Genomic DNA, 9,301 nt, shown 5'->3' on the forward strand with positions numbered 1-9,301 from the left:
TAGAAGAGCAACCCTCGTTAGGGCGAGGGGCAGCTGGGGGCCCCCGCCTCCGGGGTGCACTCACCGGGTCTGGGCAGGGAGACAGCAGCTGTGCAGGTGGCGCACGCGGCGGGAGGCGCAGTGACAGCGGGCCCCAGCCTCCGGGTGCATCGCCGGGACCTGCTCTGCCCGCGCACTCGGGATCCGGGAAGCAGGAGGAAGGGGGAGGAGTCGGGGGCGGCGCCCCGAGAGACCCTTGCGCAAGGTGCTTTCCAGCTGTGCCGGCTGCAGCGACTACCCGCGCGCAGCACAGGAGCGCCGCAGCTGGAAGAGGGCAGCTCCTACCTCCTGGAGCCCCGGAATACACCCCGCACCCCCACGCCCTGATGCCGGGGCTCCCCGGATCTCAGGGTGGGAACCCCCGGGGCACCCAGCAGGGCTGCGATCTAACGATACCCCAGAGCCCCCAAAGTCTGCGTTACCTGCGGCCTCCGCGCGGTCCCGCGAGCGGAGCGCTCCCGCCGCGGTCCCCCGACGGCTCTCGTCGCAGCTGGTGGGCAGCCCCCGGGAGCCGGGCGCTCCGGGGTCCCCAAGCCCGGCGACAGCAGAAGAGGGAGCCAGGGCGACCGGCCCCGGAGCGTGGCGAGCAGTCCAGGTCCGAGCTGCCAAATGAGCCCGGAGCAGCTCGCGCTCCCGGGCCGCCCTCGTCGGCCCCTGAGTCACGGCGTCTGAGCCGGCCGAGGGGCGGCGCAGCAGACTCCAGCCGCCGCCTCCCCGCCTTTTCCATTTCCCCTTTCTCTCCGTAAACAGAAAGAGCCCGCCGGCTTGCGGGGCAGCCCGAGCCCCCGCGCTGGGAAATTCCGTCCTCCCCCTCCCACGACTTGCCCTCGGGGCCCGGGGCGGAGCTGGAGGCGGGGCAGGGGAGGGGCGCGCCCTGAGCGGAATCGGCCTCGCCACGCCTCCCGGGGACACGGAGTACCGCGCGGCACCGGCCCTAGGCCTGGGAAAACACCTACGAGTTCCCTCTGAGCCGGGTTACCCGGCAGCCAGGGTGCTAGAGGGCACCCGGATGCGGAGTTGGCAAGGGCGACCGCAACTCGGCACCCTGTCCCCGAAGGAAGATCGTAGTTCCTAACGTGCTGGTGTTGGGCTCAGATTTCGGTTCAGGTCACAGACACAGCGCGGTGCTCCGCGCCTTCCTCCACCCCGCACCCACTCAAGTTCCAGGGCTCGCGAGAGGCGGCCGCAGTGTAAGCCCAAACCAGGGGAGTTTGGTATGGGGTAAGGGCGAACCCCTGGACCCGGGCCGGGATCGCCGCCAGCAAAACCTGGTTTCGCTCTTTCCGGCCTTCATTCGAACTAGTTATTGGTGATGCTGCCCGACACCAAAGTATGTCTGCCCTGATTTCCTCCTAACCCCAGCGTCGAATCTGGGAGTCTATCCTGCTGGGGCAGAAGCTCAAAGTTCATCTAGAGTGATCGTCCTTCCCAAGTGGAAAGCGTTTACTCCCAGGGAAGCCGGAAGAAGATTCTAGGGAAACAGCGCCCCTCTGCGAAATCCACGTTCCCAGTACCTACTGAGTACCTGCTCTCACGCTCCCGCCAATAGTGCCTGAGTCTTGCTGGGTACCTTTTGCAAGACAGGCCGAAGGAGATGCTGTTAGGCAGGGGTCCTCAACCTCGAGGATGCAATCCCTGATGATCTGAGGTGGAGCTGATGTCATAATGATAGAAATAAAATGCACAAGAAATGTAATGCGCTTGAATCACCCCCCCCCCCAAACCATCCACAACCACCCGCTTCTCAGTTCAGTTCAGTCGCTCAGTCCAGTCCGACTCTGCGACCCTATAGACTGCAGCATGCCAGGCTTCCGTGCCCATCACCATCTCCAGGAGCTTGCTCAAACTCATGTCTATTGAGTTGGTGATGCCATCCATCTCATCCTCTGTTGTCCCCTTCTCCTGCCTTCAATCTTTCTCAGCATCAGGATCTTAAAACTGTTTCCACAAAACTGGTCCCAGGTGCCAAAAAGGTTGCGGACTGCTGCTCTTAGGCACACACCCACTCTCCCTGCTAGCGACCCAGACCTTGGATGTGCCTTGTGGAGTCCAGATTCAAATGTCTTTCAAGACTGCATCGGACCTGCTCTAAGACTCTCCATATTTCTCCTATGGATAGTGAACTGTTATTCCCACCCAAAGAAGTCATCTGAGAATTGCCAGTGGAGGGAGGCTAACTGAGATGTGCTAGCCTCATTTCTCTGTGCTCCTGTTTCCCACGATGGTAACAAGGTGATTGATAGGGGCCCAAGAATTTAGTAAAATGGTTAGGACTGTTTGTGGACTAAGGCATCCCCCAGATTATTTTAAATACTAGGGTGTTGCGACATGAATGACATGGGCATATGCCATTTCCAGGTGGCCCCAGTGCTGAACCACTCCCCACCCCCAACCTGATCCAGGGGACTAGGCTTTTTCTGCTCCTGGAGGAGGGCGTGCTACCTGGACCGACCCAGTTGCTCTGACTCCGCAGAGACTGCCGGCGCCCAGGCTGGGAGAAGCCTGACTGGCCTGGACGCGGACTCCATGGAATTTGGCCAGAACTCAAGAGCAGATTATCCCAGTCTCGGCTGAAACTGAAGCATTTACTACTTAGTCTTTTCTCTGGGAACAAGATTGGCGAGGTTGTTGCCTCTAACTGTAACATGAGAAACGTCTCTCCTCTTATCTGTTGTCTTCCACCAAGGAAGGGTGAGTCTTATAAACATTTTAAAAATAGAAACATGGAACCGCCCCCTTGATGAGCTCATGAAAACCACACCTAATCTTCTGGGAACTAAGTATTAGCCTTGGTTCCTACACAGAGATCTTCCAAATATAGCTGGATTTTAGGGAGCTGCTGAAATAGCTGCTCCAGGGGGGTTCTCTCTGGTTCTTCACTGCTTATGCAATCGCAGATTTCATCTGGTGGGGTGAATTAAGAGGCTTTACTCACTTTTTAATGTCTAACAGATTGGCCCTGGTGACCCGGATTACTGGAGAGAGAAAAACAATTGAAGGGAAAGAAAAAGTTTGCAGACTACTTGCATTTTTCTCGGTCAAGACTTTGTTACACAGGCTGCAAAAGCAATCCTGCTCAATGTGCTGGAAAAGTGAGGCTTCAGCTTGCTGAGGAGAAGCCACCAAGTGGGGAGCATGCACAGCCAGAGAGGGGTGATTAAAGCAGAGATGGCTGTTTGCAGCCAGCAAAATGCACTTGAAAACTGAGCTGCAAGGTTGCAGTTTACTTGAAGAGGCTTCTCCACAGGTGCATTGGGACAGTAATAGACTTGTTATTTGTAGTGCGGAAATCAGAGCTCATTTACACCCCCAGGACCAAGGTGATTAACTACGGTAGATGCTTCAGTCAGTGCATCAGTCTGTGTAACCCTAACCAGATCTATACTGATAAATAAAATACAGAACACTGCTTTCCAGTCTTTTTCATATTCATAAAAATTATAGTATTTTCCTAGAATACTGGGATAAGCTGGAATAAATTGGAGGATACCTATATGTGACTTGGGCTTCCCTGGTGGTTCAGTGGTAAAGAATCCGCCTGTCATGCAGGAGACACAGGTTTGATCCCTGGGTTGGGAAGATCCCCTGGAGAAGGAAATGACAACCCACTCCAGTATTCTTGCCTGGGAAATCCCATGGAAAGAGGAGCCTGGTGGGCTACAGTCTATGGAGTCACTGAGTCAGACACAATTGAGCGACTAAACAACAGCAATATGTGACTTGAAGAAAAATGTATCAATATTTCATTTTCTTAAATTATAATAGCAATAAAATACAAGTGTTTGAGAAAGATCATTAAATATTGAATTTTAGTAAAGTTTTAAATAAGATGTTTTTAAAGTTAAGTGGAACTTGAGCCTGATTTAATCAGCATAACTTTTTGCTATCTGGCTTTTGTTGCAGCTATACATATTTACGCACTATCCTGGATAGCTCAAGTGGTAAAAAATCTGGCCATGATGCGGGAGACCTGGGTTGGATCCCTGGGTTGAGAAGATTTCCTGGAGAAAGGCATGGCAACCCACTCCAGTACTCTTGCCTGGAGAATTCAATGGACAGAGGACTTAGTGGGCTACAGTCTATGGGATTGTAAAGAGCCAGACACGACTGAGCGACTAACACTTTCACATGCATATTTACCTATTCAGTTCAGCTGCTCAGTTGTGTCCGACTCTTTGCGACCCATGGACGGCAGGATGCCAGGCTTCCCTGCCCATCACCAGCTCCCGGAATCTGCTCAAACTCATCTCCATTGAGTTGGTGATGCCATCTCATCCTCTGTCATCCCCTTCTCCTCCCACCTTCAGTCTTTCCCAGCATCAGGGTCTTTTCCAATGAGTCAGTTATTTGAAGAATCAAGTGGCAAAAGGATTGGAGCTTCAGCGTCAGCATCATTCCTTCCAGTGAATATTCAGGACTGATCTCCTTTAGGAGGGACTGGTTGGATCTCCTTGCAGTCCAAGGGACTCTCAAGAGTCTTCTCCAACACCACAGTTCAAAAGCATCAATTCTTTGGAGCTCAGCTTTCTTTATAGTCCAACTCTCACATCCATACATGACTACTGGAAAAACCACAGCCTTGACTAGACAGACCTTTGTCAGCAAAGTAATGTCTCTGCTTTTTAATGTGCTGTCCAGGTTGGTCATAGCTTTTCTTCCAAGGAGCAAGCATCTTTTAATTTCATGGCTACAGTCACCATCTGCAGTGATTTTGGAGCCCCCCAAAATAAAATCTATCACTGTTTCCATTGTTTCCCCATCTATTTGCCGTGAAGTGGTGGGACCAGATGCTATGATCTTAGTTTTTTGAATGTTGAGTTTTAAGCCAGCTTTTCCACACTCCTCTTTCACTTTCATCAAGAAGCTCTTCAGTTCCTCTTTGCTTTCTGCCATAAGGGTGTTGTCATCTGCATATCCAAGGTTATTGATATTTCCCCGGGCAATCTTGATTCTAGCTTGTGCTTCATCCAGCCTAGCATTTCACATGATGTACTCTGCATATAAGTTAAATAAGCAGGGTGACAATATACAGCCTTGAGGTACTCCTTTCCCAATTCGGACCCAGTCTGTTGTTTCATGTCTGGTTGTAACTGTTGCTTTTTGACCTGTATACAGATTTCTCAAGAGGCAGGTCAGGTGGTCTGGTATTCCCATCTCTTGAAGAATTTTCCATAGTTTATTGTGATCCACACCGTCAAAGGCTTTGGCATAGTCAGTAAAGCAGAAGTAATGGGTAAAACCTCTTAGCCATTAAGAGGTTTGAATAATGACCTCTTTGCTGCTGCTGCTAAGTCACTTCAGTCGTGTCCGACTCTGTGTGACCCCATAAACGGAAGCCCACCAGGCTCCCCTGTCCCTGGGATTCTCCAGGCAAGAACACTGGAGTGGGTTGCCATTTTCTTCTCCAATGCATGAAAGTGAAAAGTGAAAGTGAAGTCGCTCAGTTGTGTCCGACTCTTTGCAACCACATGGACTGCAGCCTACCAGGCTCCTCTGTCCATGGGATTTTCTAGGCAAGAGTACTGGAGTGGGGTGCCATTGCCTTCTCCAATGACCTCTTTAAACTTCTGATAATAACCTTCAGATGAGAAAGTGTGCAGACACATAAGTAATAAATATAAAACCATTATAATAATCTTTAAATTTTCTGAACAGTTGAAATTCCGTTTTAAAAATCCAGTAGGTCTTGATTTTTTTCATTTCAACAGGTAGGTTTCTTATGGTAAGTGAATTTTAATGATAATTGAATGTTTTCATATTAAGTCTTTCTAAGTATCGAGGCTGTAATGTGAAAACTTGCTTGCACTGTCAGAGTATTTAGCTTCGATGCCGCTAAAAAGACACAGCAGACGAAAGGATGAAGCATGGTGGGGCGGGAGAGAAGATTCTGGACCGCCTGCCCCACTCCTTGCCCCACCTCTGCTGCTGATGCTCCATGGGCTTTGGCCTTGCTCCTCTAGCACATAAAAGGTTTCCTCCAGCCCAGGCTGGGCCCCCTGCAGCTGTTGGCAGATGGACCTGTTGGCCTCACTCAGCATTTTGGGGTGGAATAGGGATTCCATCAGACCTGTGGGGACCACATGAGCAACAGTACCTTTTGCTCTGACCCCTTAGTCACCCTATAGCATCCCAGAGAGGACCGCAGAGGCCCCCAAATGCCTAAAGGTTGCAGTCCCCAACTTTTTTGGCACCAGGAGCTGGTTTTGTGGAAGACAACTTTTCCATGGACTGGCGGGTGGGGGTTGCAGGCAGTGGAGGTGGAATGGGGATGGCTTGAGGATAATTCAAATCTATTCCATTTATTGTTCAGTTTCTTTCTATTATTATCACCTCAGCTCCACCTCAGATCATCAGGCATTAGATCCTGGAGGTTGGGGACCCTTGCCTTAAGGAATATGTGCATGCCCAGTCTTTCAGTCACATTCAACATTTTGCAACCCCATGGACTGTAGCCCATCAAGCTCCTCTGTCCATGGAACTTTCCAGGCAAGAATACTGGAGAGGGTCACCGTTTCCTATTCCAGGGGATCTTCGTGTCTCAGGGATTGAACACACATCTTGTGAGTCTCCGGCATGAGCAGGCGGATTCTTGACCATTGCGCCTTTAAGGAATACAAGGGTATCTATGTTCCTCCACATCACTGTGCAGGGCTTTCCCCTACAGATCCCTCCTAGGACTCAGGGCAGAGGTCAGACCAGGATGAAGGGGACAGTTTTATCTGTCCACCTCTTTCCTTTGTCTTATCCTCAACTTTGGGGACTAGAGAAGGAATGGCAACCCACTCCAGTATTCTTGCCTGGGAAATCCCATGGACAGAGGAGCCTGGAGGGCTACAGTCCATGGGGTCACAAAAAGTCAGACACAGCTGAGTGCATACACACCCACATACACACACACGCACACGCACACAGACACACACCCCTTTGGGGACCTCACTGTACTCACCAACTTTTGCTCTCATGGTGCAAAGTGGGACCAGCAATGATAGGAAGGCCATGGACCTGGGGCAGAGATGGAGTCCTCCGGTGGGGGTTGGGGTGAGAAACCCGCTGCTTCCTGGTCTCTCTCAGCTGTGGTTGGTGTTTACCTCTGAATAAACCTGTGTATACCGGGCCTGGGTGTGAACCAGACACCTGCTCTTAATGTGCAGAAAGCTCAAACTCCAGACTCTCAAAGTACCTAAATTGCACCCGTTTTATATGAAATGTATTCTTTTTTCATTCATTGCTTTGTGCTGTGACTTCCTCAAATGTGCCACACTCTGAAAACAGAAACTTCTGCTCTGTGCCTGTCTCTTCCACCTCCTGAATGGAAACTCCCAGTGCAGCATTTCTTAATCTCCGGCTTCCGAGATTACCACACGGCTCAGGATGCGCCCCCCCATCAAGGAACCATTTGGGGCTCTCTCCTCCGGCAGATGCAATTGCTTTCAGTTTTCACATTTGTAGAGGGGGGAGGAGGACTCAGCAACGAGACTCCCTCTAACTGTGTGGGCCCACGCACTGGAGCAGTCCCTGATGCGTTTGTGGGTATTCTCTGCTAGGCATCTCCCATGACTCCTTGTTAACCAGAGTCTCCTTATCCCAGGACCAGATGTCACCTGCAAACACGATATGAGGGACTATTGGCAACTTACTGCCCCAGCGACGCAAGGAATTGTTTTAACAAATTAAGTACAGCCTGATCTGCAAGTGTAAATGCAGAGGTAGAAAAAAAGTCACTATAATAGCATCCTCTTCAAAAACAATCGTTACTAACTTCTTTTGGAATGGTGTTCTTTGCACAATACACATTAGAAAATTGGCTGGATTACTATTTCAAACAGCCCTTTAAAAAGGGTGTTGGGTGCTTATTCTCATATGATTGCTTTAAACCAAGTGAGTTAAATACATTTGGGGTTTTCCTTTGCAGTTACAGCACTAAAGACAATTGCAAGGACTTCCCTGGTGGTCCAGGGGTCAAGAATCTGCCTGTCAGTGCAGGAGACACAGGCTCTATCCTTGGTCCAGGAAGATTCCACTTGCCGTGGAGCAACTAACCTCCATACACCTCCTCTAGGTCTTTAGATTGATAATCTTTTGTCTCTCATCATGGGAAGAGAGGTTGTGAAGGCATTTCATCTGTCTCCTAGTGGGTACAGATATGGAAGAGGACTGAGCCCGGGAAACCTCAGAAATGGAACACTAGTTTCGCTTATGCTTAAAGGGAAACTGGGCTTCCCAGGTTGAAACAGTAAAGAATCTACCTGCCAATGCAGGAGATGCAGGAGACTCGAGTTCAGTCCCTGGGTCGGGAAGATCCCTTGGAGGAGGGCATGCAACCCACTCCGGTATTCTCACCTGGAAAATTTTGTGGACAGAGGAGCCTGGTGGGCTATAGTTCACGGGGTCACAAAAAAGTCAGACACCACTGACCACAGCCTCACAAGCACAAAGGGAAGCCAGCTTTAATTCTTCCTGGGGTCTGTGGGAGCCCAGAGAGACTTCCTGCCCCTCTCACCCTGGTCCTGGGTCGGGTGATAGGTGCCTGGAGGCACTGCTGGGCTTAAGGGTATCCTGAGACCTTCTCCTGGTTACTGAGGGCAGATGGATGGGCAGTGTCTCCCTCTTGTCTACCCAGCTCTCGCACACAGCGCAACACCCCTAGGCCAAGACTCTCTCCAAAACAGGAGTCCTTGCCCAGATGCCTATAGACATGCTGGAATGGAGCCTATTTCTATCAGCTCACGGAGCTGGCGATAAACTCCTCATGATTCCTGAGACCTGGTTGCTAAGTACAGTCAAGACTAAACATAAAATTATAAGTAAATTAAATCTATATAAAAGACAAAGTGATAAATAATAAAAACTTACCACGTCCTGATTCTATTGCATGGAATTGTTTCTCAGCTCTTGAGGTCATTCATGTCTACTACATACCCGTGGTGGAAATACAACACCATGATGGGTGCCCAGATGTCTTTTTCCAACTCTGCATTCAGTGGCCTCGAGTTAGTAGCTTAAAATAGGCCATCGTGGGAGTTTTTACACCACAGAAACCAGCAAACACTACAAACCAGGGCAGGGCTTTCACAAGGCTGGTTGTTAAATATTTATCAGCCCAGCAAAAGCTGTGTCCATGAACTTTTAACACTTCTGACACATTTTAGGTTATTTGTTTTTGTGCTCTACCCACCTTTTCTAATATTAGTAATCCATCAGAATAGCTCTTATTTCTACTGAAGTAGAAAATCTCAAAAAAAAAAAGGAAAAGGAAAGAAAA

At 50.0% G+C, this 9,301-nt stretch overlaps 1 protein-coding gene across 3 annotated transcripts in view; it reads right to left on the reverse strand.

The window, feature by feature from the left end:
- MAP3K8 (mitogen-activated protein kinase kinase kinase 8) overlaps window positions 1–9,042 on the reverse strand; it is a 35,161-nt gene extending 26,119 nt beyond the window's left edge. The window contains exons 1-3 of one of the 3 annotated variants that reach the window (XM_027559739.1): window positions 8,893–9,042; window positions 6,986–7,154; window positions 462–1,693 (exon numbers count right to left, since the gene is read on the reverse strand). The gene's annotated coding sequence lies outside the window, so the exon portion shown is untranslated. The other 2 variants (XM_027559738.1, XM_027559737.1) reach the window with 2 other exon arrangements.
- Between the last annotated feature and the right edge of the window lie 259 nt (window positions 9,043–9,301).

The sequence above is a fragment of the Bos indicus x Bos taurus genome, chromosome 13 (assembly GCF_003369695.1).
Source record: "Bos indicus x Bos taurus breed Angus x Brahman F1 hybrid chromosome 13, Bos_hybrid_MaternalHap_v2.0, whole genome shotgun sequence".
Classification (NCBI taxonomy): Eukaryota; Metazoa; Chordata; class Mammalia; order Artiodactyla; family Bovidae; genus Bos; species Bos indicus x Bos taurus.